The following is a 15,337-nucleotide window of genomic DNA, read 5'->3' on the forward strand; positions in this document are numbered from 1 at the left end:
TCCGCCCTCCCTCCGGCCGGGAGGTCCGTTCCTGTCGCTGATCCGTCCCCAGACACCCCCAATCTGTCCTCGGTGCCTGCTGAATATCACGACCTGGGGGAGGTTTTTAGCAAGAGCAAGGCCCTCTCTTTACCGCCCCACCGTCCATATGACTGCGCCATTGACCTCCTGCCGGGTGCCCCACTACCATCTAGCAGGCTATATAACCTGTCTAAACCTGAACGCGAGTCAATGGAGGACTATATCCGTGGGTCCCTGGCTGCCGGAATCATCCGCCCGTCCACTTCACCCGTGGGAGCGGGGTTCTTCTTTGTGGCTAAGAAGGACAAATCCCTGCGGCCTTGCATTGATTACCGGGGTCTGAACAATATAACCGTAAAGAATAAATACCCGCTTCCCTTACTGGACTCGGCATTTACGCCCCTCCACGGTGCGACCATCTTCTCAAAGTTGGATTTGCGGAATGCGTACCACCTGGTGCGCATCAGGGAGGGAGACGAATGGAAGACGGCCTTCAAGACACCCCTGGGACATTTCGAATACTTGGTTATGCCCTTCGGTCTCACCAACGCCCCTGCCGTATTCCAAGCCCTCATCAACGATGTGCTCCGTGATTTCCTTAACCGATTCGTCTTTGTTTACTTGGATGACATCTTGATTTTCTCGCGGTCCCCCCAGGAGCATCATCAGCACGTTCGCCAGGTTCTCCAGCGCCTCCTCGAGAATAAACTGTTCGTGAAAGCTGAGAAATGCGAGTTTCACGCAGAGGAGGTCAGCTTTTTGGGCTTCATTGTGGGGCGGGGCCAAGTAAGAGCTGACCCTGAAAAGATCCAGGCTGTCACTGAGTGGCCCGTTCCTACCAGCCGGAGACAGCTCCAGAGATTTATCGGCTTTGCCAATTTTTATAGACGTTTCATCCGGGATTTTAGTAGGGTTATCTCGCCCTTAACTAAACTCACCTCTCCTGCTTTGCCGTTTGCCTGGTCTCCTGAGGCGCAGACAGCCTTCGAGAAGCTTAAGAGACTATTTACCTCCGCTCCCATCCTGCACCAGCCCGACCCTTCACGGCAATTCATCGTGGAGGTCGACGCCTCCGACTCGGGAGTGGGGGCCGTGCTTTCGCAGAGGTTCGACCCCCACAACCGCCTCTGTCCCTGCGCCTTCTTTTCCCGGCGATTGTCCTCGGCCGAGGTCAATTATGATGTGGGGGATCGGGAGCTCCTTGCCGTAAAGCTGGCCTTGGAGGAGTGGCGCCACTGGCTCGAAGGGGCGGAGCAACCATTCATCGTCTGGACCGACCATAAAAACTTGGAGTACATCCAGTCCGCCAGGCGCCTCAATCCCCGTCAAGCTCGTTGGTCCCTCTTCTTCAGCCGCTTCAACTTTCTCCTCACCTACCGCCCCGGATCTCGGAACGTCAAACCAGATGCCCTCTCCCGCCAGTTCGCCCTGGAGGATAGCCCGGTCACCGCAGAAACAATTATCCCCTCCTCGTGTGTGGTGGCCGCGGTCCATTGGGATATCGAGGACACCGTCCGAGAGGCCCAGACCAACGACCCCGACCCAGGTAACGGCCCTCCAGATAAACTGTTTGTTCCCGATTCTGTCCGGTCTCAGGTGCTCCAGTGGGTCCATGCCTCCCGTTTCGCCTGCCATCCTGGTGCCGGTCGCTCTCTCTCCCTCCTCAGGAGACGCTTCTGGTGGCCCACGATGGACACAGACACCCGGGCTTATGTCGCCGCCTGCCAGGTATGTGCTCGGGCCAAGGCCTCCCACTCACCCCCTTCTGGTCTCTTGCATCCTCTCCCAGTTCCTCGTCGCCCTTGGTCCCACATCGCCTTGGACTTCGTGACGGGCCTTCCCCCTTCCCAGGGGAACACGGTGGTTCTCACCATTGTGGACCGCTTCTCCAAGGCCGCCCATTTCGTTGCCCTGCCTAAGCTCCCCACAGCCAAAGAAACTGCCGACCAGCTGACCAGTCATGTCTTCCGACTCCACGGCATCCCGGTGGACATCGTGTCCGACAGAGGGACCCAATTCACCTCTCAGGTATGGCGGTCTTTCTGCGACAGTTTGGGGGCCACGGTTAGCCTCACGTCCGGGTTCCATCCACAATCTAATGGGCAGACGGAGCGGGCCAACCAAGACCTGGAGTCGGCCCTACGGTGCACAGCCTCCGCCAACCCCGCGACCTGGAGTACTCACCTACCCTGGATAGAGTACGCTCACAACTCCCTCGTGAGTTCCGCCACTGGTATGTCTCCCTTCGAGGCATCGCTAGGATATCAACCCCCTCTCTTTCCCACGGAGGAGAGGGACCTCGCCGTCCCGTCTGTTCAGCGCCATCTCCAGCGCTGTCGCCGGATCTGGAAGAAGGCCAGGGCGGCCCTTCTTCGGGCTGGAGCGCGCACTAAGGCGACGGCCGATCGCCACCGTGTCCCGGCGCCCGTATACCAACCTGGCCAGATGGTTTGGCTCTCCGCCAAGACGGTCCCGCTGAAGACGGACTCCCGTAAGCTGTCCCCCCGATTCCTGGGACCGTTTAAGATCATGAGGATCATAAATCCATCGGCGGTGCGCCTCCAGTTACCCCCGTCTCTCCGGATTCATCCGACCTTTCACGTCTCCCAGGTTAAACCAGTCCGGACCAGCGACCTGTGCCCTCCGGCCGATCCCCCACCGCCCGCCCGAGTCATTGACGGCCACCCGGCGTTCACCGTCCGCCGCCTGATTGACGTTCGTCGCCGTGGTAGGGGCCTCCAGTACCTCGTCGATTGGGAGGGTTACGGTCCGGAGGAGCGATCCTGGGTGCCCAGGGCACGCATTCTGGACCCCGACATGGTGAGAGACTTCCACCGCGCTCATCCTGACAAGCCTGGGGGTCCACCAGGAGGTGGACCTTAGGGGGGGGGTACTGTCATGATGTCAGTTTTCCCTGTCCTCCCGTGCTCTCTCCCCCTCCCCTACCTGTGTGTCTGGAGCTGGGTGGAGTGCCTGACTCCTCCCGTGCACACCTGGGGTGCATCAGCCTAATCACCACCACCTGCTGCTGAGTACAAGAAGGCTTGGCAGTCTACACTCGGTGCCAGACCGTCCGCGTGTAAAACGTGAATGTTTCTAGCTAAGCTTTGTTATCTGGTACTTTCCTGCAAATGCTCATTTGGATTTATGCACCCTCCAGATTCCTGCCTCCACTCGCCCAGCTCCTGCCGTCACGTTCCAGTCCCGGTATCGCCTCCTGCTCGTCTCGTCTCCGGCTCGTCTCGTCTCCTGCTCGTCTCGTCTCCTGCTCGTCTCGTCTCCTGCTCGTCTCGTCTCCTGTCCGGTCCTGGTCTCTGGTTTGTCGCCCGCTCCCCGCTCTGGTCTTCGTCTGCTCCGCCCGCCCTGGTACCGCACCTGCTTCTATCCCCGTCCTGGTCCTGTCCTGCCCGCCTCTACCTGCACCGCACCCGCCTGACCCGTCTCCCGCTCCCCGGTTCCTGTACCTGCTCTTGTGACCTGTTTAAAGACTGCATTTTCACCGCTGTAAATAAACACTGTTAAAACTGCTCTGGTCTGCATCCTTTGGTCCTATCCGCACCGTTACGACAATAACTCAATGAAACATTCTGCATATGGCAATAGTACTGCACCAAAGAGTCATTTCTTTGTGAATTTGAGCTTTTTTGAAATAAATATACCTGCCCCTCATAAGTCTGAAAGATCCTAAATTGCGTTGACTACCAAGTTAACATAGACCAACATAGGGCTCATACCAGAGATTATTTTCTTAATCGATTGGTTGTTTTGGTTGCAAAAGACCCATGAAGGCAATGCCAGGCAAGTATATTCGTATAGCACAATTCGAAGTGCCTTACAGAATAAGAACGACATTGTCAGTTTCTGTTTTGCTGCATCAAGAACAGTTGCAGAGGAATGGGAATCATTCTGTGGATCTTTATTCGGCTACAGCAATACAGTCGGTTTAAAAGCAGTGTCCAGGGAAATTCAAAGCAGGGTCAAGTGAGTAGTGTCTAAAGCGTTGTCTGAAGCAGAGTCTAACAGGGTGAGATTGCACCAGTGTTATATACCCCTCAAAGAATGGGGGTTACACATTATAAGAAATTTAAAGAAAAGTCGAACAAGATGAGTGTTTTATAACACTCCCAGAGTGAGGGTCACACATCCCTGAGACCAGAGGGGCAACAGATAAGAAATGTGGACTTAACCAAAATGACCAGAACATAGCTGTTATCGTTCCTTAGTGTGATGTATGGACACTACTGCATGAAAAACAGAACATTTTACCCCTTTGTAAGAAAGTACGTAATGTATTACATCTGTATATTGTCCACAACATTAAGAATAAAAGATTTTTGCTATATTTGACTCAGATGACGCTAAAGTAATGCCACTTGAGAACATCCTGAGGAAGTCAGGACATGTTTACTGTGCCATGGACTGTTGTACCAAGTAATGCAGAATTTCCAACTACTGGAAAATGTTTTTCAAAATCACTATGAACATGTGCGCTTACCTTGATTACACCATGTTGATCCACATGTATTCATATTACTGTGGACAGGAGTGCACACAGAAGCTCCTCTTGCAAACAACTCACAGATGTAGAGCAAAAGGAAAACTGGGAAAGTCAGGACAAACTGTTTGGAATGATTAGAGGAAGTTGGAAGTGATTTTCATTGGTCTGTAAAAGAACGCAGAAACCATCAAGGAAGTCGTTACGCCTAATTGGTCAAGACATGAAAGATATCTATCATCAAAGAGCTCCACTTTACCTGGATAGAGACAACTTTACGGCAACTTAGAAAGAAAATAAAGAAATATGTTTTCAATATATAAGCATAGGACACATGATATGAGATTTATACTGAAGAGCCACCACACAAGTTTAATAATTAAATACAACTACTCATATGCTTCAATCCATGTTTTAAAGAATCTCTTGAACTGCACTGTAATAGAAACAGCAACAGTAATAATAATAGCAGTACAATTAAAAATAGTCGTCCGTGTTTGAGTTGAGTTTTGGTTTCTTAACATGTAGCCCTCTTTTCACACTGCTGTTTGGTAATAAGTGATTAAAATGGATCATATTTTAACCCCACATGAAAAGAAACCACAAAACAGGCAACTCCAACTTTTAATGCGTCCCAAATGTAAAAAGACTTTCCCTTTAAGACTTCCACCACCATATAAGGACGTGACGTGCATTTTAACTCCCAAAGAGCCGCATTAGCACACAACTGTTGAAGATATTTTTGTTTTGCACTGTACTCGAGTTGTATATTCCCGGTTTGGGCAGGTGTACAGCCTCAGCCTGCAGCCACACTCGTTAAACTAATTTCACACATGATAATTAGAGTAACTGCTGATTAGAGACATTTAAAAAGCCAGCTGAAGCTAAAACTAGAAGCTCCTGAGAACAGACTAATTAGTTACACATGTAGGGCTTAAATATTTGAAATGGTAACAGGGATTTTTTGCATTTACGCAAGGCACAACGCTGTAATTGAACCGTTCCAGTTACCTTATCTTAAGTACAGTAGGATTTCCCCAATAGATACATAAATATTGACTGTTGATCAGCCTGGGGGTTGTGATGGCTTTGGAGATACAGAGTTGCAAACCACAGCAAGAAAGTTGGGCTCGACTCCCAGAGGTGTGTTCCCGTTCTGTCCGTACAAAAATTTCAACCTCAATTTCAACCTCGTTACTAAGGACAAAGCTTTATTCATCTTATTCTGGAGGTTGCCGTGAGCGACGCCATTGTCATTTAGGTTGTATTATTTTGTATGGGGCTGCAAATATGACAGCAAATAAGTTCAATTCGGACTACCGAGCCAGAGAATCAGTGAGGTGTTGACTTGTTGGTGCAAATGAACATAAAGCATTTTACAAAAATCAGCACAATTTTATATAATATTTTTGAGTCCGATCTTTTCCCGAATTTGCCATTGAAAAGAATGGGATTCCCTATTAACTGGAAGAGCCACCAGAGAGAAGTATTTAGAGGAAAAAGTGGGCGGGGCCGAATAAGGTATAATAACATATGATAGACTTATATTTTCATCACAATATTACACCAGCTTACAAATGCACTATTGCCTGAGATTGAGAATATACACTACTCCAATACAATTCAAAACTATACTATATTATATCTTTTGAATGTTCATCTGCCCTAAAATGTCAAGATATAACAAGAAGCTGGATCCCATGAATATACAGTGTGTACAGTCTAATCCTAATCACCAGAGAGGCTAAACTACTTAAACAGTGTAACTATGACAACCAGAGTATCCTTACAAAACTGCAGCCAATCCACTGGACAATAAGAGTGAAAGAAATGGAAAGTACATCACTAAAACAACAATAAAAACAGTTCTTTGGTGCAAAATAAAAGTTGACAGAAAGAGGATGGTGAGGGCTGTTTTGCTGTGTTCAAATGCCTTTCTCCCAGGGGGGCAACGGGAGCTGGGCCACTGTAATGGGACAAATCTGAGGACAACTGCAGGTCAGAAGAGCAGCGTCAGCTAATGATTCTCACACACTGGATCATGGTCTAAAGCCGCACTGTGGGAAAGTGGTGAAACCTTAAAGATCCTATATTACATAAAATGGGCTCTTGTGAGATTTAAGTCATGTTAGAATGTAGTACCTCCTCAAAAACATACCTGAAGTTGTGTTTTGTTTCATTTACACATGTTTCAGTAACCCGATATTATTAGTCTGTCTACATCTCCAAAGTTCAAAATGCTCTGTTCCACTTTGTGATGTCATGAAGGGGTAGTTTTCAAGTTAACTTTAACCAGTAAAGAGCAATTCTAGGACTGAAATTATCCACATGATTCTAGTGAAGGTGTATGGAGTTTAAAAACACAGTGGAACACTTCCTGTATTACCAAATGACATCACAAGGTGGAACAGAGTGTTTTCCGTTTGAGAGAAGAACTCAGTCTAAATATGCAGGGTTTGTGTGTGTGAATGAAACAAAACACAACTCCAGGTATGTTTTTGATGAGGAAATAGTAAAAGATAGCTGTTAACTTGAAAGCTACCACTACATGACATCACAAGGTGGAAGGAGATGTAGACAGACTACATTCTGATAAGCGAACAACATTATAACATGGCTTAAAGTTCACAAGACTCAATTGTGTGTAACATAGGACATTTAAACTATAAATAAAACTAGACACTCATTTGCGAGTATTGATACTGAAAAAGAATTGCATAAACAGTACAATATATAGTTTTAAATGATCTTTAATATAATCTTTATCTGAAGCACATGGAAAATCACATTCTATTGTCTAAAAAAACAGCTTGTGTTGTCATATTGGTATACACATCAAGTACTAAGCCTATTCTTTGGAGTCAAAATTGAGCTTTAAATATTTGTATTTTATAATTGTGACAACATGGCATGAAGTAGCTTCAATATTATAATTTATTGTGATATTTTAGAGCAATATATCACCCCTCAAAATGTGTTGTTATGACAGGTCAAGTTGCAGCGATTTCACAAATGTGCTGAACTATGTAAAATTTGTTGGATCCAGATGATGCCTTTGCAAAAACAACCTTGACCTCTCTTAAAAATCCATGACTCTGGACTGTCTGGAGTTCAATCCTACAGCTACACTTGACCTGGTTCAGGATCTGGAGGATACACTAGTGGTCCTGAACACTTACACACTACTCCACAAGACAGAATTTCTCAAGTAAGTATAACAGAGGACAGAAAAATATACTGCAAGACCTAACTTAATCAGTCAGATGTTGAGGTATTATAAATGTTGGCTTTCAAAATAACTTCAGTCAAAACAAGACAAGAGTGATGCTGTGACCTTTGAATTCCAGCCTAAGGTCAAGTCCTAACATCTCCCATCTGTGCTGATACTTAATAGGACAACAAACACAAACAGTTTCAAACTTGAGTGCTTTGGTTTGAGTTGAACCAGTTCAAACTCATCTTCCCATTTACAGTAACAGGAAAGTACAGCTTTATGAGTCAGGGTTTAATCAAATACATGAATGAGGAGGATATGCAAGTGAAACACAATAAAAAAACGAGTATTAGAAAAAGATGGGATGTCTACACAATGCAGGAGCTATTTTTAACAGTGTATCAGATTTAGATAAGAACACAGTATGGGAAGAGCTATACCTGCAAATGCGCAGTTTAGTTTTTCTGTGCTAAAGCCAACCTGGAGTATCTGCAGTCTGCATGTCCACTTTGAGTTTAGGTTTTATCTATAGACTATAAAGAAGTGGACTAAGTGAGTGTGACCTGTTCAGCTCCAGTCAAATGAAGCTTATCGAGGCTAACAGTTATAGGGTGAATTTGAAGCACGGGCACTTAACAACGCTGTCAATCAAACCTGCTAAGACAAGCGGGAGCAACCACCGGGAAAGAAGGTGCCTGATTTGTCTGTTATTAATGTTCATGTCTTAAATCACAGATAAAATAGCTAAATAAAAACACAAGGATCATATTAACACAAACATTTTAAGACCAAAATGATGAGGCTCAATGCAGCAATTACAGATGGACAGGTAACAATTTTTCAATGCAAAGTGAATTGGAGCCAGACTTGATGAAGCCAGAAGTGTGCCAATGATCAGCTAAAAGTTAAATCTGTCAACCAAACAAAAAGTTGTAAGGGAACTGAAGAAGCAGCAGATGAGCAGTCTTCACTCTCGTCCAGTTGACAGATATAACTTTTAGCTTTTACTATGGATCAGACCTGGACGACTGAGGGATTACACAGACTTCCTATTTGGAACGCAGCGGCTAGCATGTTAGCTATATACATTTATATATACAATCTATAGTTTTTTCCTAAGAAATGGATAAGCCTTTGTTGTAACTTATTCTAACTTCTTATTGAATTTTTTGTTAATTTATAATTATTAAGTCTAAAATTCAAACTTGATTTCAATGAGGAAATGTCTTAATATATATTTGATACCGCAACCATATTAAAAAAGCACTATTTTTATACAATGGACTGTAATTTTCAACACAAATAACATTAGTTCCTTTAGCATCATAGGCCTTATCAAGTCAAAACCTTAAGTCTTGAACTATGCAGAAGTTGCAACTAACGATTATTTTGGCAGTTGATTAATTTGGCAAAAAAGGCCTGTTAATATGCTAGCTTTAATACATTTTATCAAGATGAAGATAAAGTGATGCCGCTAGAAAACATCTTCCTGGACCTAAAGTACGTTGACAATGTGGTTTACACAGATTATACACATAACTGTGTCATTTTGGGCAGGCCTGTCATGATAACAAGTTTTGAAGTTCAACATATCCCTGAAGTCAATATAGACACTAAACAATAATATTGAAACTAATTTATGCTTCTGACATAATAACCCCAGAGCTAATTTAAACCACAAAAACTATTCTAAATGTACAATATTGTTACAAAATCATGATCTGCAATAAATAAACAGCAAAATGAAACACTTTCATACTTTAGTTTGCATTTGTAATGAGTCATAGAAGTTATTCATTCAATCTTTTAGGGCTTAAATCTTATCATATAGCCAGAAAATAACCAAAAACTCCCCAGTAGTGCAAAAAATAAAAAATAAAATACACACTTTAAACATTGAGCCCAAAAAAATATTGTTCCAGCTTTCATGTATTGAGAGATAAGTCGATATAGTAATTATAGTGACAGGCCTAATTCTGGGGTAAGTATACTGCTCTGTGTGAGATATAAAACCTCTTCTCTAAGCTCATGGCATTTTTATAATCTGTGAACACCTCAGAAAATGAGTCATTGATTACTAAATGAGCTGACTAATTGATTAGCTGTGATTAATTGATTAACTTGTTTCAGCCCAATTCAGAGGAGATTCAGTTCTGTCATTTTTATGTGACTTTTTCAGTACGATACCATTTCAGTATTTAGGGCTGCAGGAAAAACATCTAATTGCAATTTTTCTGAAAAGCATTGCAATTAGATTTGCGATTATTGTTTTAATAATAGGATTTGGTTCGAAGTTCACATTTGAACCACCAAATTATATACATTTAATTAACAACAAACTCCCCCCAAGTCCTTTTTTTTACCTCTAACCTTTAACAGAGCTGTGTAGTCACATTTTGTGCAGTTATTGCTTCGTATTAAAGTGTTAATATAAAGTTTTGTGTGTTTTTTTAGGCACTAGATTGACCAAAACAAAATGTTAGCCTGTGCTGATATGCTAAAAAGTCCAAATATCTGCCTCATATATTGGCCATTCGATATATCAGTCTATCTGTAGTTAAATGCATATAGTGAGTCTGTGTGCAGCACTTTTAGACGGTGAGACAGACATGGGAGACAAGCCAAATCCCAATTGTGTTGTGCTGAGTTCAAAGAAAAATGTGACTTAAAGATGCACTATACCTTTTCTTATAAGGGATTGTCTCCATGTAGATGTTACTGCTTTACCTGGAATGTTCCACAGTATGCATTAAACTCATACATTTCACATTTATCCTATAGATGTTTTAATTGCTAAAAAATACCTTGAAACACACACATTCTTACTTTGAGCGGAAATGTAACTCGGACTGGTGTCATTTGCTTGTCTCGATGGAGATAGATTAGTTTAATGGCATACTGTGAAACATTCTAGGCAAAAATAAGGTGGCGGACCCTTCACCACAAAAGCTTTATAGTGCATGTTTAATTTAGAAATAATTGATTTACTTTAGTTACTGTCCAGGTGGTGATTTCAGACCTTCAGATCATACTCAAATGAATCAAGATGAAATAGTGTCAGATTTGTTTTTTGTTTTTCCTAACTATGTGAAATATCCAGTGAATGAAAAAAACACATGGTTAACAGCAGTCAATGTGCTAAATATCCCATTAATTTCCTGATTGCAACAGTTATATTCCATAGACAAAAATGAATGGGCGAAATCCAATGGGAAAAACAATAATGAACCAACCAAGGCCTGTCACAAAAATTATTATATCGACTTATCTTTCAATACATGTGAGATGGAACAATCATTTTCGGGGGTCAATATTTATCGTGGGTACTTTTTCTTTCTACTAGTGGGAAAAATTGTAATATTTTTCTGTACTATAATACGATTTGAGCTGTAGAAGGCTGAATAAATAACTTCTAAGACTCATTATAGACACAAACTAACTACTTAAATGTTGCAGTCTGTTATGTATTTATTGCAGCTCATATTTTTGACAATGCACATTTACAACAACAATATATCGCACTTCAAACTGTGTTATCGTGACTTAAAACCAACCTTTTAGAGAAGAATGCACATATTCATGAAGGCCTTTTTGATTTAGTGGGGTTCAAAAACCACAGCAGCAGACTCCCAGATGCCTACAGAACAGACAATTGAAAACAGTGCAGACACAAAGCGGAGGCGTGCAGCATCATGATACAGGCGTAATAAGTGCTTACAAGGAGTTAATTTAAGGTCACCCTTCCCTAATCATCCTTTGCACCCCATGTTTTCCAAAAAGGTAGATTCTGAGAACAAGATGCAGCCCTTATAGCATCTTTATATGATTTTTAATAGCTGCAAGGAATGTCTGATCTTGTGCAGAAAGAAGTCATTGCCCTAAGTGAGAAAATTAAGTGGTTTTAGTGGTTATGTTTAGTCTTGCTCAAAGGCTGCAGGCATAGTGTTAGGAGCGGTTTCATATTTGGCTCTAAACTTTAGATTTTACGCATTTTTATAATCGATCCATATGCAATAACCCCTATGCGTTACCATGCTGCAATAAAACTTTACAACCATTATGTCCAGTCTTGTTTCATGCACGCAGCTTGCATCCAGTGGGTACATTCTCGGTTCATTTTAAATTCATCCTAAATCAGCTAATCCAGACCGACCTCCCGGTGTCTCTTGTGTCCGAGGATGTGCGCTCTTACCTGGGCACTTGTCTTGGCACGGCCGGGGTCCTAAACTAACGTATCCATTCCGCTCTCCACCTGCAGGTTGTAGATGTGTTTCTTTTGCCTGTTTCCCACCCCAAATCCCCAACTCGCAGGTGTCCAAAGTTCCCTAAACAGCCGCGTTGTTCAGCTAAAATCCCCGTGCGTCAAGTTGAGTCCTCGGAGAGCTGCAGACAAATGAAACTTTCTACCCGTGGCTGCGTTGCGCGTTGGTTTGGCACAAGCTGTGAGCAGTCCAGACTTGCTCGGATGCCTAAAGGGGAGTCCTAAACTTTCCCTCTCTCATTTTTTTCCTTCTCTTTCGCCTTGTCCCTCCCTGTGCACCGCTCCTGCCCTGCCCGCTGCAAGAAGACATGTGTGCGGCGCGTAAACGTCCTCAGGTAGCATCAGGTTCATGCTAGCTTTAGGCTAATAATACTTCATGTGGGCGTGTACAGGCACAAAAACTGGGTTAAATTGGTCTAGTTAAGTGTTAAGAAAAGAGATTAAGTTTATGAGAGTGATCAGGGCATGATATCAAGTTGTTAACCTTTAGACAATTAGCTAAATGTTGCCATATTTTGTCTGTTACTAAGCCTTAGCTAACCATAGGACTTAAAGGCGCACTGTGTCTTATGTTGGTATAGGCCAGGGGTGTCCAAACTAAGGCCCGGGGGCCAAATGCGGCCCTCAGACCAATTTTTATCGGCCCTCAAGCCTCCTGCTGAACTGGCCCAATTGATCATAAGCAGTACTTTTAACCGCAAATTAAACTATTTCTACCACTATAACCTCAAACATCACATTGCATTGTGATAGAAACCTAAAATGAATGTGTTTCAAGCCTTATTAACACACAGTGGCTCCATCAAAGCTGCGTTTAAAGCACCGTGCTGCATTGATCACTGGTCTGTGGCCCTCCGCTTCAAATATATTTTGAGATGTGGCCCTCGATAAAAAAAAAGTTTGGGCACCTTTGGTATAGGCTAATTGCTGGAAATCTAAAGCAATTGTCCCTCTATGAGAATGATCAGGATTTGATATTGATACTAGATTCCACTTGTTAAATGCTGGTAGATTTTGCATTTTCTAATCCATGTCTAACCAACCAATGGTTTAAAGCCACATTATGTAACATTTCTGATGCTTATTCTGTCTACTTGGAGACCTTATTGCTTTGTCACAGCATATGGCAGCCTTGTATTCAGTTGTGGTGTTTTTATTGCTCAAAAATACACTGAAAAACATTCTTAGTGTAAGTGGGGTCACCTCTCCACAGATGTGACATGTAAGGCAAGTTTATGTGTATAGCACTATTTGTACACAAAGTAATTCAAAGTGCTTTTGCGGAATAAGAGAGAAATCACAATGCAAACAAATCCAGACATAAAAATCATCATAAAATTAACATTAAAGAGAAGAGTGCTGAATAAAAACCTTTCAGTCGTATGCACAGATAAACAGAACCGTTTTGAGCCTGGATTTAAACATTGTCAAAGTAGAGGCCTGTCTCACATCTTCAGGAAGACTGTTTCAGATTTTAGCTGCATAAAACTGAAACGCTCATTCTCCATGTTTAGTTCTGACTCTGGGCACCAGCAGGAGGTCGGTCCCTGAAGTTCTCAGAGTGTGAGATGGTTCATGTGGCTTTAACATGTGGGAGATGTTCTTTGGTGCTGGTCCATGGAGAGACTTGTTCACACAGAGCTGCTTTAAAGTCTATTCTCTGAGCTACAGGAGCCAGAGACCTGAGCACAGGACGCATGTGCTTGTACTTCCTGGTTCTAGTCAGGACCCGAACAGCAGTGTTCTGGATGTACTGCAGCTGTTTTAAAGCTCGTTTGGAGAGGCCAGTGAGCAAGACGTTACAGTAGTCTAACCTACTGGAGACAAATGCAGTGATATGTAACTTGGCCTGATGGCTCCCCTGCATGTCTCTATGAAGATAGATGTGTTTAATTTTAAATTTGTGGAACATCACAGGCAATGCAAGCAGGTGACATAGCCTACTACAAGTTATATAGTACACATTTCTACTATAAATATATTAAACTAATTTGCGATTTTGTACTTTTATTTTTGGAATGTAGTTTTTTATGAATTGTATTGAATATGAATGATGTGCACATTCTTTGTCGCTCTTTATTGTTGCCCTTCGGCCAGGTCAGGCACATAAAGCTGTCAGCCCCAGTTTGTCAGATGGGGCCCATGAGTGGTGTGGACTGCGCAGCAGGTGAGAATCAAGCACATTACATTCAACACAACCCTTTCCCTTTTAACAATGCATGATGAATTGAAATTGAGGATTTTGCGTGAAGGTGTTTTCTTTCTTTATCACATTAAACTTTAGACAAGACTTAATAACTTCACATTTATAATTGCATCCCAACAAGGCACATAATAGAAGTATAATATATACAGAATAACTACAGTTTCTTAACGTAAATGTGTTTAATATTCAAATATTCAAATGGAACATGCAAGTAAGTTTTAAATATATATATATATATATATATATATATATATATATATATATATATATATATATATATATATATATATATATATATATATATATATATATATATATATATATATATAAATGGTATGGTAAGGTATAATGTAATGCAATTACAGCCACCTCTTTAGCTTCATGGGTCAGTTTAAAGGTCCTATATTATGGATAATATTCTTCTTTTCTTTAAGCCATGTTATACTGCTGTTACTGTATCAAAAACATACCTGGCTCCAAACGCTCTGTTCCACCTTGTGACGTGATGAAGTGGTACTCATGTTAACAGCTACCTTTTGCATTTTGTAGAGACTGTCAATTCCAGGGCTGAAATCATCCAAATGATTCTAGTGAAAGTGTATGGAGTTTAAAAACACAGTGGGGCACTTCCTGTATTACCTCATGTCATCACAAGCTGGAACAGAGTGTTTTCTCTTTAAGGGAGGAACACAGCCTAAATATGTATGTGTACTCAACAGGTATGAATGAAACAAAACACATTTCCGGGTATGTTTTTGATGCAGCAACAACATTATAACATAGATCAGAAATAAGCGTAATATGGGCCCTTTAAAAAGACTTTGAGATTTATTGCTCTGATAACACACTGGGAATGAAACACGGGCACACAGAGGTTGAATTAGGCACCAGGTGCATGTCACAGACCCCTGAGTTCAATCTACAAATTTCTACAAATTTCTTTTTAAAATGAAGTTGGAGTTGCTAAAGTAATATTACTCATGAGATAAAGCAGTCCCTTCATTGCTCAGGACCTATAGACACATTCCTGTTTCAATGATCGATCTATAATAATGACAGAATGCTTTGGCTAAAATTCCTTCAGATCTCGTAGAAATCTCCCTTACGGGCATTGGTTTATCTGATTCAAAAACTAAAACT

At 42.4% G+C, this 15,337-nt stretch overlaps 1 protein-coding gene across 1 annotated transcript in view; it reads right to left on the reverse strand.

Annotated features, from left to right (window-relative positions):
* Positions 1-12,203, reverse strand: part of col7a1 (collagen, type VII, alpha 1) — a 166,336-nt gene extending 154,133 nt beyond the window's left edge. Inside the window, exon 1 of the mRNA XM_055221855.1 lies at positions 11,923-12,203. The gene's annotated coding sequence lies outside the window, so the exon portion shown is untranslated. The remainder of the gene's footprint in view (positions 1-11,922) is intronic.
* Positions 12,204-15,337: the final 3,134 nt, after the last annotated feature.

Source organism: Periophthalmus magnuspinnatus, chromosome 5, assembly GCF_009829125.3.
Source record: "Periophthalmus magnuspinnatus isolate fPerMag1 chromosome 5, fPerMag1.2.pri, whole genome shotgun sequence".
Classification (NCBI taxonomy): domain Eukaryota; kingdom Metazoa; phylum Chordata; class Actinopteri; order Gobiiformes; family Gobiidae; genus Periophthalmus; species Periophthalmus magnuspinnatus.